At 31.8% G+C, this 16453-nt stretch overlaps 2 protein-coding genes across 2 annotated transcripts in view; one reads left to right on the plus strand and one right to left on the minus strand.

Moving 5' to 3' along the window:
* The window catches only part of LOC119637660 (T-cell acute lymphocytic leukemia protein 1), a 28962-nt gene extending 13768 nt beyond the window's left edge, over positions 1–15194 (minus strand). The window contains exon 1 of the mRNA XM_038033856.1: positions 14663–15194. The gene's annotated coding sequence lies outside the window, so the exon portion shown is untranslated. The remainder of the gene's footprint in view (positions 1–14662) is intronic.
* LOC119637712 (putative metabolite transport protein HI_1104) overlaps positions 5719–16453 on the plus strand; it is a 31438-nt gene continuing 20703 nt past the window's right edge. The window contains exon 1 of the mRNA XM_038033915.1: positions 5719–5800. The gene's annotated coding sequence lies outside the window, so the exon portion shown is untranslated. The remainder of the gene's footprint in view (positions 5801–16453) is intronic.

The raw sequence follows: 16453 nt of genomic DNA on the forward strand, positions 1-16453 counted from the left end.
TTGCTTATAAACGCGACGAGTATTAATGGTGAACTTCCTACCTTCGCATTCCCCTTTCCTATAGGGATGAGTTTTGCTTAAAAATAACTTACCCGCATACAAAAACGTAAAGTAAAAGATTGAAGATGACTTGAAATCTCGTCAGTAATTTAATAATTAAAGAATCATTGAAAATTTTTAAATTATAAAATTTTACTGAAATCCCTCATGAAAAATTAAAACTAAAATAGAAACTGAAATTACAATTCTGACCTTAGCTTCAGTTTCTGATGCCTGTTCGTTCAATCTCGTACAGCAAATGCTTATGTAATTAACTTTGCTTTTCGAAAAGATACACATACTTACTAGTATATATATACATTTTATGCCTTAAAAGTGTTCATCATTTCAAAATCAAAGATGAAAAATAATCTTATGTAAGTATAATATATTAAGGAGCATTTTTTGCACCGATCTTATATCTCCCTTTAACAGCATTATTCTTTTCTATGATCTCTGGCTGACAGATTTTGCATCTTAGCTTTCATAGACCTTCTTTATAGGTAAGTTGGTACTCTATAAGGAACTTTTACTGAGTTTGAAAGCAAATAATAAGCCGTAGGTAGATTAATTGTTAATTTATGGGTTACAATAAGACGCAGCCTGCCCTGGTCCAAAGATCATTTGGGGTTATAAAAGCGAATCCGTTTAATTATTTACGCCCGATTCATGGATTTTTTAAGATTGTGGAAATAAATCTTCTTAATGGGCATCGATTCATTGAAAATGCGATCTGGGCTGGTTCGTGGATGCCTTAAAACTTGCCTGCTTCTCGTCATTGCTAACGTTCGTTAAAGTTACCGTGTTGTCTGATTTGCTGACGCTCTAAAACTTAGCAACCGAGTTTTCTCCATATTTGTGCATTGTTTAAGGTGTGGTCTGGTTGGGTTACGATTTCCAAAGTAAGTTCTCTTAATCGCTTAATTGCGATTCGTTAAAACTGTTGTCTCATCTTTTAAATTTTGCAAACCAGCTTGTCGTAATTGCTAACGATCGTTAAAGCTACGGTGTGGTCTGACTTACTGACGCTCTAAAATTTAGCAACTTAGTGCGCTTCATTACTTACACTTCGTTCGAGGTGTGGTCTGCGTCGGTCCATAAATCTCTTATAACTTCGAAAATCAATTCTCTTAATTACTGACGATTGTCCAAGGTGTAGACTGGCTTGATTGGCAGACGCAATAAAATGTACCAATTAAATTCTCTTTACTCCTTACGCATTGTTAAAGGAGCGATCTAGCCCGGTCCGTGAACACTTTAATATTTCACAATAAAATTTAATTTGCTTTTAAATCTAAATTTAATTAACGGGACAGTAACAATTTTGAAGTTGTCGTACTGTCTAGCATATAAAGCTTATTACAAAAGGGCTTTGTATTTCAAATCGTATCGTTAGTCCTGCCTTAATTACTCTCTTACCGTTATGTTCAATGCCTGTCTGTTGAATGCTTTGTCATCATTTTGCTCGCAAAGTTAAATTTTGGCAAGATCCGTATAACGTAACACTTCCAGGCTTAACTCAACCTATACCAATGCTTGTCTATTATCTCTTGTTTTATTTTTTCAACTACATTCAGTTCAAATGAATTAACATAAAAAAATTTTAGAAAAAAAAAAATATGAAAACAAAAAAAAAAACAACAACAGACCGTAACAATTTAAATTAAATTAATGAGCAATTATTTGAATTCTGCAGAAATAATTCAATAAGTACAGGCGTACAGGCGCGATCATATATCATAAAGCTATTGTTCGCGGCTATAAGGCCAACAAATATGTGAAATAATTTGCATGTGACGTCTTAGTCAATGAAATTGAAAAAGAAACCTTCAAGCAAGTGTTACAAATACAATATACACGATGAGTAGGGAGCAGAGCGATCATAACAAATGGCAAATAACATGAGATTTCATTGATTGTTGGTGCGGTCTGATATACATAGTTGTTGCTGTTGTGATCACGACTTAAAACTTGTCTCTCATTGTGGTCACTAACCAGGTGTTGATTTTTTATTATTTGTGCGCGCGTTTGTATATGAAATGATTGCAAAAATAAAATATAAAAATAAAAATAGAAATAAAAAAAAAGAAAGAAAGAAAGAATTTAATTTATTTGAATGCATGCATAAGCATCTATGTGGGTAGTTGGAAAAAGTTGCATTTTTTACTAAATTAATTTTATAGTAAATTAAAAAAAGTTAGTCTTTACTTTACAATAGCATAGATAGCGACTTTCAATTAACCTATTAGACGAACTTCGCCCTTGGGTGAATTAACAGTTATGAGAGCAATTTTTCTTTGAGCTAATCTTGCAGAACATTTGTTTTAATTTCACCTATCCTTTTTTCATATATTATGGTGATATTTTCATATTACCTTAGTTAGGACATATTTCACTAATATGTTTCATTAAAAATCACTTTACGATGCTTATGTACTCCTCGACGGATAGCAACAAGCAGGCCCAACTAAGACATTTTATGGATTCAGCTACAATTACTAAAAATAAGACGTTCTGCCACCTGCCTACGCCATGGTAGACGTTTCAAGACAAGTTCTGCTTAATCGCATACTTCACGAAAGCGTTTGAATTTTGACAACTGAAGCCGGAGCCATACTTCAAATTAGTCTGATATTCTATCTCTGTTAAAAGCTATTCGGAATCCCTTCACTTCGATCTGCAGAGTCATTAACAAAATGAAACGATACCATCACAACATGCGGTGATTAATTAAAAACGATTTGAGTACGTTGTCATATCGGTTTGTTGCCAAATGAGCAAGTTTATCAAACTGCTAAGTCTGCTGCTTCTGCACCTATAATAAAGGATGTTACTATGGAAAAGTTGCAACTTCAAAGATACATTGGAAGGAAAGTTGAAGTGAAGACAAGAGAAGCGATCAAATTTACTATCATCAGCGCTACTCCTCCATTAATCCTCACCTAGTTCCTTCATTACGTCCCACAAATGTTAAGAAAATCAAGATAAAAACAATTAGGAGAATACGCCTTGGCCTTGCAATTGCAAAATGCCAATGCATCCTTAAGAAATTTTCTTCCCTAATTCCCAATTGTCAAGAAAGTCATACAGTAAAGCATCTTTTTTTTTTTTTGCTAGAAGAAACACATGCGGAACAATTAATCCTATGGACATGCTGAAATCAGCTACGAAACGTAATATCAATTTCATATGTTTCTTTCTTCAAACTACCGTGCTCAATATCTAACATTCTGCTACTGCCTAATTTTTTTTCTTTTAGTCTAACAATTGATTTCGCAGTGCAAGACTCTTGCAGTCTACGTTAGCTCTTAACTTTCATTTCCGCCGTTTAACCATTTAGATATACTTTCACCGCATGTGAATTTTGCTGCGAAATATATTTTTTATTACGGCTGCATATCAAGTTGCCTACACTCACGTAGCATGTTACTCTTGCAATGCGATTGTGAGTCTTGAATACAATATGCATTTTTCTTTTCTCTCTAAAATGAACACAATTATATATTTTACTTTACAGGTAGAGAAAATAAGCAATCGAAAATTTACAAAAGTTTCTTCTAATCGAGTCAAGTCTTGTCTTCGTGATATAGTGTATATTGGTTTGGGGAATCTCTGCAACCAGCTTGTGAAAAATTAAATATGATCGACATGTAATTTTCGTGAACATAACAAGATCCAGGAATCGGATTAAGTCCCGAAAGCTTCAATGAATTGGTAAATAAATCATCTAAGACTACTAGTCTTTCAATTAGCAGACTAGGGCCCGATTGCTTCTAAGAATATGAAAGCTAAATAGTTTGTATTATCGTCAATGTCGCTGCTATATAATAGATCAGGCAGAAGTCGCTTGCTTTTATATTTATACGAACGACTTCTGTTGTAAGAGTCTGCGTAGTGAGGTATCGCTTCAAATTTTGATAAGAATAAAACAGGGAGAGAGGAGATTGAAAGCAACCAAAATGGACTTTGCATTCCTTTTAGCGCATCGTAAATCATTTCCAACAAACTCGTAATACTATGACAGCTTTTTCTTTCACTTTTTTAAACTTCCCTATCTTAAATTTATTTATCTCAAAGAAAATGAAAATTGTGTTCTATTCTCTGTTCTCTTTTGAGATGTGGTATATGTTTCTAGCCAACGTTACATGACTTCTCTTAAGCTCAAGGTGTATTATATGCGATAATAAACATCAATTACATACCTAAGTATGTGATTTATTTATAATAAATTTGACGGAAGGAAAGTATTTAATATATAAAAAAAAAAAAAAAAAAAAAAAAAAATGAAACAAATCTAAATTCAAAAACAAACCATTAACTTCCCCGTTAGCGACCTTAAGGAATGTTTAGAGACAAAACTAAATTTGATTACAACTAATAGATTAATTTGATCGTAATTTATTGCCTACATCGTCTAACGACAACTGAACAAGTTTCAATAAAAAATATTTTTAGATGAATTTTATGTACTCATCGTGTCAGACTTATACTATAAAGATGTAAGAGATGTTCGCCGAGAAGACTTACCATTTTTGATGAAGAAACCTTGGGGGTTTTTGAATTTTTTTTTTTTAATTAACCTGCAAGTATTTTTAAGCATTTAAGTCTAAATTTCCATAAAAGTTGTCACGATAAGAGCAAGTACTTGTAAGCGACATTGACATGGAGTTTCTTTACTCGACTACAAAAGTGCCAAGATCATGTTAGAGCTAAATCATTGTCGGACAACGTCGGATTTTGCGGAAAGGCTTAATTCAACGGTATTCAGAAATTATGATTTTGTTTTATCCTAAAAACGAACAGAACTACATTTTGCTGCTGAACTTTCCCGTCTGTTACAAGTAAAACGCTTGCAGTTACAATTTCTTAAATGAAAAATTATTCAAATGGCAGAAAATTCATGCCCATTACCTTTATAATAATTTAATGTTACTCATACGTTAGGATGTTCGATGTCATTAAAATGTGAAAGTCATGCAAAATGATCGTCGATCAAACGCATAACGTCATTATCGACCGGGTTTGACGCAACATGTTTTAATGATAAGAAGAAGAAATATATATTTTGATTAAATATAGCACAATAAAAGAACCATTGAAAATATTAAATACTAATAATAAAACATAATATAAAATGAATGCTTTTTTCACCACATTAACCAGACACAACACTTGCTTGCATTGCTGGTGTTATTGTTATTGTTGCTATACTCGCTGTCATTCTGGTTGTTTGCAGTTATATGCAAACAATTCTTTCTTTAAAATTCATTGTATCTTATGGCATCAGTATCATTTCTGCGCCTCTAGAGCCCTCAGAAGTTTCGTTTCGGCTTTATTAAACGGATTTAAAGAAAAAAAAAGAAAAAAACAAAACACAAAAATCAATCAAAACAAAAAACGCAGGCCATAAAACGTTGATTAATAAAAACCTGAAGAACGGAAGTTGTAATCATTATCGTCTTATAAAAACAAAAAAAAGTGAATAAATATAATATTCACAATAATAATAATAAAAAGTGTAAAAAAATAGAATTTTTTTAAAAAGTATTTCAACAAATTTCAATTAAAAAGTATTGTAAATAATTAATTCGATTATAAAATTTGAAATTAAGAAAAAATATAAAAGTTAACTATTCAAAGCGTTTTTTTTTTTAGCAAATAAATAAACAAAATAAACAAAAGAATTAATAAAAAAAAAAAATACCATTTTTTTTAGCTGTCGAGAATTTTTCTTTAAATATTAAGTTATATTAAAGGAAAGGTAAGTGAATAAATTAATGATGTGTAGTAGAAAGTAGTTAGGAAAAAATGAAACGAGAGAAAACGATCCCTGCTTTACGTCCAAAAGACTAAACCCAATTTATTGCATGCTTTTCTTTTTTAAATTCTTTAAATCACTTTTGAAGTCGAAATCTACATCAAACATATTACGTGCATTATAAACAACGTGGAACAAATTTAACGACAAAGAGCTCTTTAAACCCGCCTAACAGTACTAAGAAATATGTTAAATAATTAACACGGCGATGCTCGAGTCTCACCAAGTTGTTGAAATATATCGAAGTGTGCAAATGCGATGCATGAGCTTGTGTATATGAATCACAAAAGAAAATTTGGATACTCTTCGAACCAAATTCTTTTACTTGATGGTATCTCCAAACTGAGCCATGTAAACTATGCAAAGTGCTGTGTACTGCTTAGTATTCAAAAAAAATCCCATAGTCATACATATGCAATCAAAGTAACGAGAATAATTGGAAAAAGTTTTCGAAAAAATTGTTCATTATTTTTTATGTTGATAAACTTGAAGGTTGGATAATGTCAATTTGCTTGCTTTCTATCATAAAAAATAGATATTAGATTTCTGCATTCGCTAAATTAAGTTTATGCGTGAATTTATTAAAAATTTGCTAAAGATGTCAAAATGTCATAGGAATCTGTTGACTTATCATCGATGATTCTCAACCGATACGCGTCAATTTTGTTTTGAAAGCAACCTAATGTACCCGGAAAAAAAAGAGTCTAGCCTTTCAGCTTATGTAATATCATCTATTCACCGAGCGCGGCTGTACGCGCATTATTTTTATTTTATATCCTACACCACTTGGAGCACAAGAGTGTATTGAGTTTGTGCGGACTTATGTGACATTCAGAAGAACTTGAGATAGAACCATCATTTTTTATACCGATTGATTCCGAATCGTTACCTGAATCATTTTCATCAAATCGAACTAAGCCTATTTTTAATTTTTGTTTGCCAACTGCAGGTCTGAATTTTGAAATATTTTGATGAAATTTGCTAAATCGACGTAGTTTGGTCTAAGGACCAACACAATTAAAAATGGTTCGGATCCGACCCCTTTTTTTTACCATTTCCCATATAATGCCTTAGTTTAAAAAAACGATATATATATATAACTGTAGGGTGTTGTAGAGTATTTAATGGTGGGCCACGCTTTATAATAATGTTGGAGTACTTTTTGATTGAAATATGTATTTTCTGGGTAGAAGTCAATTACAAAAGACAACTTCATAAAGAATTTATTTCTCTCCCGCGAAGTGTTTACAATAAATGCTCCGTTTTATCTTCAGTTTTTATATACTGGGCGAGGAACGCCCAAAGAGGTGGCTGCTTGTAAGCTTACCTGACCACCTTCGCATTCTCACATATGGCACATATTCTCTGCCTAAACCTTAATAGATAAAACAATATGTTTAGTTGCACTGCACTTTTCCTCCATATTCTTTCTATTGCTTTGTGTGAAAGACTGATGGTCGATGGTATTTTCAAAGAATTTTATTGCTATCGCTTTTCGTTCCTTTTTCGTAGCGTATTCAAATGTTTGTTTCTTTAATAATAAACAAAGTTGAGATTTGTCTTAAATTATAAAGGATCTTAATCGAGTCGCATTTAAGTCGCGGAATACGTAAATTCTTTTGATATTTAGGCAATATCTCATGGCATCTTCTTCCATACGTTGCAACAGGATGAAAATAATGAAGATTTTAAGAAGAGAAAGTGGGAAAGAGAGGAGAGGGAAATGTTTGTTCACGTCTGATTTGAAGATAGGAAAAGGGGTTACGTCGGGAAAACCCCACAATAGGTAGAAAGTCTCAAGGACGAGTAACGTGGTGAAAATACGAGCAATCAGCTTTGTGCATCGTTCTTTAAGCGTTCGTAACGTTCTCAGAGCTATTAGCATTTACAGTCTCTGATCATTCTACATAAGAGAACTATCCTTTCTATAGATTTCAATGTTTAGAACATTTTCACTTACTTTATACACTTTTACTATTTTTACATCCGCCTGAGTAGCCGAAGGCGCGGAATCTCGACTAGCAAGTCAATGGTCGTGGGTTCGAATCTCAAGTGCGGTAGAGTTTTTAATAAAAAAGCCGATAGCCTTAGGTGCTAGTGCTTTTAAGAGTTTAGTCTTAGAATTTATTTCTCTGGAGAAATTAATAATAATAATAATAATAATAATAATACTATTTTTACTCTAGTTTTTCGAATTAACGGCAAGAATTGGGGCCGGGGAAAGGTTTTAGGTTTTAGAACATTCAGAATAATGGGTGAAAAATTTCCTAAAACTTCTACGTTATTAGTCGACTCTCCTAACTACGGCTGTCCCCCGTTGCTGGCTCTGCAGTTCAAGTTTGGAAATAAGTGAAATTCATTTGCAAACATTTTTCACTACAATTATTAAACGAAAGCAATTTCAAGAATAGAATGCAGAATACTTGTATATAAATTGAAATAAACGTGTCACCAGATCGCTTTCAATTATTATTATTAATGCTCGATTCTTTTGTTTATCTAATAACGCGCTTACTTTTTACGGAGAAATAGTAAATAAATTTTTTTGTCTTTCCTTAATTAGCAAATCGTATATTATTTCCATCAAATTTTTTTATCGATTGTAGGATGAATTGCATGTTTTTTCAATTTTTTTCTTCTTTTATTTTCATTTTACTTTATATCTTAACGATGATTTAATGTATAAATTAATAGTTGTTGAGGGTAAAGTTAATGTTGCGGTTTTTAAGTTAGATGAAATGCTTTGCCATATAAAGCGATTCAATGGTTAGGTTTTATCTAAATTAAAAAGGAGTAAGAGGAAGAAAAAAATAAATAAGAAATTTTTATTCGTCTGTGGCCGAATTTTCTATACTCAACATGTTTATATTGAAGTATTGTTATATAATTTTGTAGCTTATAGGTATTGAGCAATGAAATATATATATATATATATTTTTTTTTTGCTTTTGAGAGGTATTCTCCGTTTGCATTGTACTGTGAATGGGTCCAGTGGCCGATTTTGCCAATTTTGCCAATTTTGAGTAAACCAACTTTAAATCCTTTTGGCGAATTTCAAATCGATAGCTACATTATAGCTACGACGAGTATATTTCCGGCATATAAAATGAAGACAGACAGACGCTCATACTTGCATCGATTTGGAATTTAATGCTGATCAAAAGTGTATTTACTTTGTAGAGTTATCCCAAGCCTTCTTCTTTGTGTTGCAAACGTTTTGACAAAGTAAATGCAAGCCGGCGGTGGTTATTAAAAAAATAAAATTATCTCATTTCAACTGTAACCAAGCCAGACATAGTTATGTAATTTCACGGTGAATATTGGATACTGTTATGGATGTTATGACTGATCTAAGAGTTTGCGTTGCCCGTCAAGCAACCGTAAGCACACAAGCTCCGAGCGTAAATTAATTGGAACGAGTTCCGAAGTTTTCATTTTTTAAAGGTTTAATTTGCTAAAAGTTTTTGCGATTGCATGTACATATATATAATCATCATTGGCGATTGAGCAGTAACCTAATAATCTAAATTTAGTTAAAAAGCCAAAATAAGGCATAATTTGTTTATGAAAATTTGGAGGGAAAAAATGGAAAAACATGTAGAAACATAGATATTCGGGATTAAATATATACAGAACCTTACATGAATGGAATGTATGTTTCCATATATGAGTGAAAAGGAGAATTGATTCCTACTAAGGGGTAAAGAGTTCTGACTTGAATTGGAATTTTTTCGAATCACAAATGTAAACTATTATTATGATACGATAGGGAACTGTCTATACCTTACGAAGCAGTTGCACTGAAAGTCACTAACGATGACTAAGAGATCATGCTTGGTATTAAAAATTTATCTCTTTTTGTGTTACATTATAATTATAAAAGGGATAGACTATGGATAAGTACACATATTCACTTATTTCTCATTTTGTTTACTTGTATAGCTGGTTCCTCTACATTCTTATTTGTAATGACAATCCTGACTAATTCAAATAAATTCAATTAAAAAACTTAGGTATAAAGTACTTTTCTTTTTAAACCTTACAAACTATATAGCAAACTTAATATATCAACCGATCGTTTAGGGCCACATAATATTAGCAACAACAATTTGAAAATAAATGTAAATAAAATTTTTTATAGATTTAATCATGTCATTGCAATGCATTGAATACTTTTCTTGCTATTATAATAAGTTTAGAGTTAAATGAAAGGCCAGCAAACAAAATAAGAAATTTTTTGTTTGGGGTATGGCACTAAGGACTTTCTCTTATTGCCACGACTTCCTTATTAAATGTTTGCTTTTAAGTCAATTTACTTGAAAACGAAAACAACAAAGCATTATAAGCGACGATATGTCAGAAATTTTCACATCCAGCCTTCGGGAAGTTAACATTTCCGCAATTTTGTCCATATTTGGTGTTTAATTTTTAACTCGAAAAGTAAACGAATCTAAACGACATTCAAGATTCCTTTTCCATGAAAACTCAATCCAATTGCGTCAACGGGGTTTATTATGTAGCCTGAGCATAATAGTGAATCACTGATTACGATTTAACAATGCTCGAATTTTTATTTAATTGCCGAAAAAGTTTCAATTTCCGGCAAAAGAAAAAAAAAAAATCCAATCGAAAATTACCCCGTGGTTAACCAGAGAATATTATTTAAAAGGCATTACGAAAAAAGAAAGAAAGAATCAAAATGAAAATTGTTGGAGTTACCTTTAGAGTTTTGAATAACGGGCTTCGAGAAAGACGCGTTTCAAGCAAATGCATACCGCTATTATACAACTGAATTTGGATAACGAATAGAAATATTTTCAAAACCATCTTTTTATATGCTTCTCCGAATATTTAAGGACTTGTAAAATTTAAAAAACTTGTCTCTCTCTAGTCACTTTCCAATAAGAAAATTATTAAGAAAACTGGGACAAAATTACTATTCATTTAAGCTTTGAAGCTTTTGAAGCGCTAACATATCTTAGCAATTCATTTTGGACATTTCGAAGGTTGACATTTCACGCATGAATACGTTGCAGCTGATTAGGTTAAAAGAGAAAAGGAATTTGATTTTTCTTGCACAGAAATAAGTTAACTGATTCCCTAAAAGATATTTCGAAAGAGTAATTGAAGCCGATTAGTATTAATAATTTTCAGGAAAAAAATTCAAAAAATTAATTTTTTATTTCTAAGCTGTTTTTTGTTTTTTTGTTAAATGGTTTAACGGATTTGTGAAATTTTAGCTTTTTTTTACTTTCAAATAAATGAAATAAATCTGAATAAACGTGAATCCGAATAGATTTCATTCTTTTTTTTTTTTGTAACAATTTCAGTATTTTTATGACGAAATTATTGTACATTTTTATAATAGTAGTGGGTATGGGATCTAAAAGAGTTCCGTGCCTTCTTGCCATTAGATGATGTTGGTGCCTATATATCGGGCAACACTCAATTCATTGTCTCAAAGAAACATTTCAGCTTATATTTTTTGTCACGACACTTTTTTTAATTCTTAAGAAGGTAGTTCTTAAGAAGTTCTTTAAGAAGTTACATCGATTTGAAAATGAATGAAATATCTGAAGAAATACACTATATGATGTCTTTTTTACTATAAAAAGGTAAAACATACAAAAACGTGGCGAAAAATTTATCAAGTGTACGGTAAGAATGATGGGAGTGAAAGAAGAACCCAGCAGTGGTTTGCTGGATTCCGTTCCGGAAATTTCGATGTCAAAGATGTACCTCGCTCTGGTCGAAAAAGTCCATGAAATTTTTACCGGCACGTAAGCTGTCAGGAATAGGGGAGGCACAGAGCATCAACCATATCACATTTTGGAATCATTTGAACAGGAGATGTCTACAAAAAGAAGCCAAAAAACTGCGGAGACCTTTTATATCACCCGTTAGTAGCCTAAACGGTGTAATCTGTTACCGTCAATGAAATTTTGGTTCAAACATCTGATTGAAACACATTGATGAAAAAAGTTGTGTTACATCATTTCCACGTACGTAACCCTAATTCGTACATGTGTCTTATTAACGAACACGAGCACGATGTGACTCAGACTCGAAGTGTTATTGCTGTTTCTTGTAATTTAAATTCGTCAAATTATAAATATATATATATACATATATATATATATATTGGAAATACAATCTGAAATAATGAAAAAATTACTTAAAAACGCTCAACGCAAATGGATTAAGGTGAAGAGACTAGTATTTTACATGAAGAGATCAATTCTATCACTTATCAACTATCAGCTAAGCATAATAATATTTGTCCAATAATTAATATGTTTTTTTGTAAACATTTGAAATGATTTTGTTCGAAATCGGTCGGTATCACATGTAATGTATCTCAACGAATATTAAAAGTGAGACGTAGAACTTTGAACTGCACGGTATGCCAAAGCTCTTTTTATTTTTCTTTTCCTTTCTCTATCTAGGTTTCCGGTTTATTAATTGCATTGTTTCAAACACGCCCAATTAGACTTACTTTAAACCACGACTACAATAAAATCAAACGTGTTCCATGCATTATTGTTCATAATGTATTAACTAAAAGACACATTCACTAATAATTGCTTCCAAATTCTGAGTCAAGCATTTTACGAGCAGCGATAAAGTGCATATTAAATTGTTAGAAATAATTAAACGTACACAAAAAATAATCATGCAGATATATGCATAAGATTTGTTAAGTGAAATTTAATGATTACTTAATTAAGAATTTTTAAATCCAAAACAAGTGTAGCATAATGCATTTCACATGCAATAACAATTCTTAATTTTATATATGAAACGTATTGATGGAAAATAATAAACACTTGCGCACCATTTGCGTGACTATATATATAAGAGCGGACCTAGAATAGTGTCTTACTTAGAATCCAATTATAAGATCGATCTTTGCCTGAACGCATGACCTATGATTTAATGATGAACTTTATCCGGTAGAGAGCATCGCTGCTCTCCCATCTCCTATTTAATTAAGCTTAAGCTTGTATTTCAAGTAAATTATGTAGTAAGATTAACAAATTCCATCCAAAAAGCACTGGATATTGCAAAATATGTAATTCGTTTCCTAAATGGTAGCAACATCGTAGGTTTTTTAAAAAATCCAAAATTTGAAATATGAAAAAAAATTTACTATTTTAAAAATATAATTATTTTCAATACTTAAATATATGCTTAGTAACTAATGATACATTTGGACTCGAACGGCATTGACATTTTTTCGAGACACTTATTTAAGTCTTCGAAGCTATCAAATATTATTGTAAATGTTGAGTGCTTTTCAAGGCCAAATATCAATTTTTACGTTATACTATTTGTGATGTAGGATATATTAGGTGTATGTGGATGGATCTAACAGAAGGACCTAAGATAAACCCATTTTTTGTTACGCCGATTGATCCAGAATTATTTCCTGAATCGATCCAAGTTTTTCTGTTCATCTGATGTCGATACATGTATTTTTGTATTCAATCTAAAAATCAGCGAAATTTGCCCCGAGGGCAAATAATAAGATGGAAAATGCTTTTAATCAGAACATCTTTGCGGTCACTACCCGTATAACGTCTTATTTTGAAAAGATGGTGATGGTGGGAAAAAATAACAACTTCCAAAATTTCCCGAAAGATCCGATATTCCAAATTGATATGATAAAAAAATTGGGATCGGACAGGCAATTTTTCTAACTCACTCACTTATAGTCCTCCATTCTTAGAAAAACTAATGTTTCGTATGGTAAAATTATCTACTTTTCATTATTTGATGCTCAGATTTGGTCCATATGAATAATAATTCGACATAGAAATTAACCTGTGGAATTTGTAGTATATATATGCATTTTTCGGACCCGACATTATATTAAAATTCCCATTAAAATAAGCAAAAAGCTTTAATTTTTCATACATTATAATGAAAATTGATCTATAAGAGTCGTTTGATATAAGGGTTCGCATTAAAAATAAACTTCTAAAGTTAAACGGTTCTGGAAAATGTTAGGAAAAATGGCAAGAAATTCCATGGTTCTATAGTCAAATTCATAAGTTTTCCGCAAAAGCTCCGAAAGCTTTCGAATCGCTTTAGCGTCATATTCTTCAACGGTCGTCTTGATGGAACAATCTTTGCTTTTCAATTTATTATTAATCTAATACTTTCCAAAGATATCTTTTAATGTATTCGATTTTCAAAAAGAAAAGATATTAGACAGCAACTTCCCAGCAGGAATTCATTTGATTCCAACGCTCTTTGTGGAGAGCTTACGTAAAAACTTACTTGGTTATGAATTTAGTTATTTATTTATTCTGGAAGGCTTGAAGCATCTCTTAAGCACGCGAAACAAATGTTTTTTTTTAATTCCAAAATTTACAGTAGTGTTAGATCCTAAGTAATATTTTTCTGAAGGATTAACGATAGGTTTTTTACATATTTTATAAGCAATTCTTAGCGTTACAAATGACTTAACAAAGTGGCCGTACTCCCAAAATCTGAATGGTCATACACAAAAATTATCAGATTCTCTGCACTCGCTATGAGTATGCATGCAAGCACGAAAACGAAATATTTATCGTAGTGTATTGTCTATGCATGATATCTTAGAAACTGTAGTCATTTGCTATAGTAATTAATGAACAGATTAATACAATAAAACCAATAACAATCAAATATATAGAAAGATTAACAATGAACATATAAAGCAGCCACCTATCGTATATCCCCCTAATAATAGTAATATACGTGTGCATTAACTCTTTCCGTTTTTTCTTCTTAAAAGTAATTTCAATACTATCCACTTACTATACTTATGCTACATATTAATCGTGTTGAAGGTAAACCGGATCAACAAACAGAAATTGCACTAATAATAATAACATTTTTTTATTGTCATATCATAGCTGCGAGTTGTTTTATATTTTTGTGAAACCTAAGAGATGTTAGAGAGTTTCAGAGTAACTTGCAATGTTCACGGAGCGCAACAAATACATAATAATAAAATAACTGTGCAATCCACTAATATTTTTTAAATATTTGATCTCTTCTATGAACGCTTTAAGGTAGCTCTGCTAATTGACTCGCGCAATTATGGTTGACTAAAGTAATCAGTAATCTCGTGTTAATGAAAACAAAAGAAAAGAAGAAAAATATTGAAAATCTCTCAAGATTTTTGTGATTAGAATGCCTCTTAGGCATTTAGCCAAGGCAGCCGTTGAACCAAGAGTTAATTATTTACATAGAATGGATATGAGGACAAGAGAGAAAAATAAATTAATCGATTTTTAAGTACGAAGAGTAAGCGACAGTAATTTACATCTCAATTGAATACATTTTTCATATTTGACCAAAAAAAAAAAAAAAAGAAGCAAGAAAGTCATATTCGACGAGGGCCGAATTTCACATACCCACCGCACAATCTTTACCGAATTCTACTCTCCAAGTTCTTTTTATTTGGTACCCATATTGCCGGTATCATTAAGAAAAAATTAATCGCGATATCTACCATATTCATTTTAAAATGAACCCATTTTTAGCCAGGAGTGCACAACCTTGTCTTCTTTGCCTTATGACAAATAAGCATAAAAGCTCAAAAAAGTAAAAAAAAACAAATTTAATCACATGTTACTTTGTGTCGGTATGGGTTATGCATTTCATTTTTGCACGCAAGGAGTAGAATGCTTCGTAAAGTAAATGTGGAAGATTTCAGCCCTCTATTTTTTATTATTTCTGAGTAACGAGCAAATATTAAAAATTTTTGTTAAAAAAACAGAATCGCGTTCAGTTTACGCTCCTCTGCGCGCTTCTGCCCCGACCGATTTGGCCAATTTTCAATACCGACTTGCGTGCAGAAACTTTCAATGTTTCTATCAAATTTAAAGTTGATTTCTTCATTTTTGCGACCAGGATAGTGCCAACAGCAAAGACCGTGCAGACACACTGACGGACAGACATGGCTAAATCAACTCGGAATTTCACGCTAGCCAAGAATATGTATACTTTATAGGGTCACCGAAGCTTCCTTTTGGGTGTTACATGTATTTTTGAAAAAAACAAAATGAGCCTACCCTCATCTTACAGTGGTGGGTGTAAAAAAACTATATTGCATATTTTATGTAAAACGTTCAAATTTGTACTTTGTGACTTTTGGTACTTACTTGGTATTTTCTACAATTCTATGATTAATTAAGCTTAGTAAGCGATTGAACGAATTTAACATAAGCAAAATGCTTATTAACTACTTTCATCGACCAGTTATAGATGCATTAGAGTCGTAAAAACCGCGAACTCATTATAATTACATTATGTATATCCGCCTGAGTGGCCGAGTAGGCAAGAGTCTCGACTAGCAAATCAATGGTCGTGGGTTCAAATCTCAAGTGCAGTAGAGTTTTTAATAAAGCCGAAAGCCTTAGATGCTAGTGCTTTAAGACTTTAGTCTTAGAATTTATTCTCTGGCTAAATTTATAATAATAATAATAATAATAATAATAATAATACATTATGTAAACAGCGAACGTAACATTGTGGCCACTCACCTTGAAAATACCATCCTCAGGCCTTACTTCAGTGTATGTACGATCTCTCGGAAATATA

The sequence above is a fragment of the Glossina fuscipes genome, unplaced genomic scaffold (assembly GCF_014805625.2).
Source record: "Glossina fuscipes isolate IAEA_lab_2018 unplaced genomic scaffold, Yale_Gfus_2 60, whole genome shotgun sequence".
NCBI classification, from domain to species: Eukaryota; Metazoa; Arthropoda; class Insecta; order Diptera; family Glossinidae; genus Glossina; species Glossina fuscipes.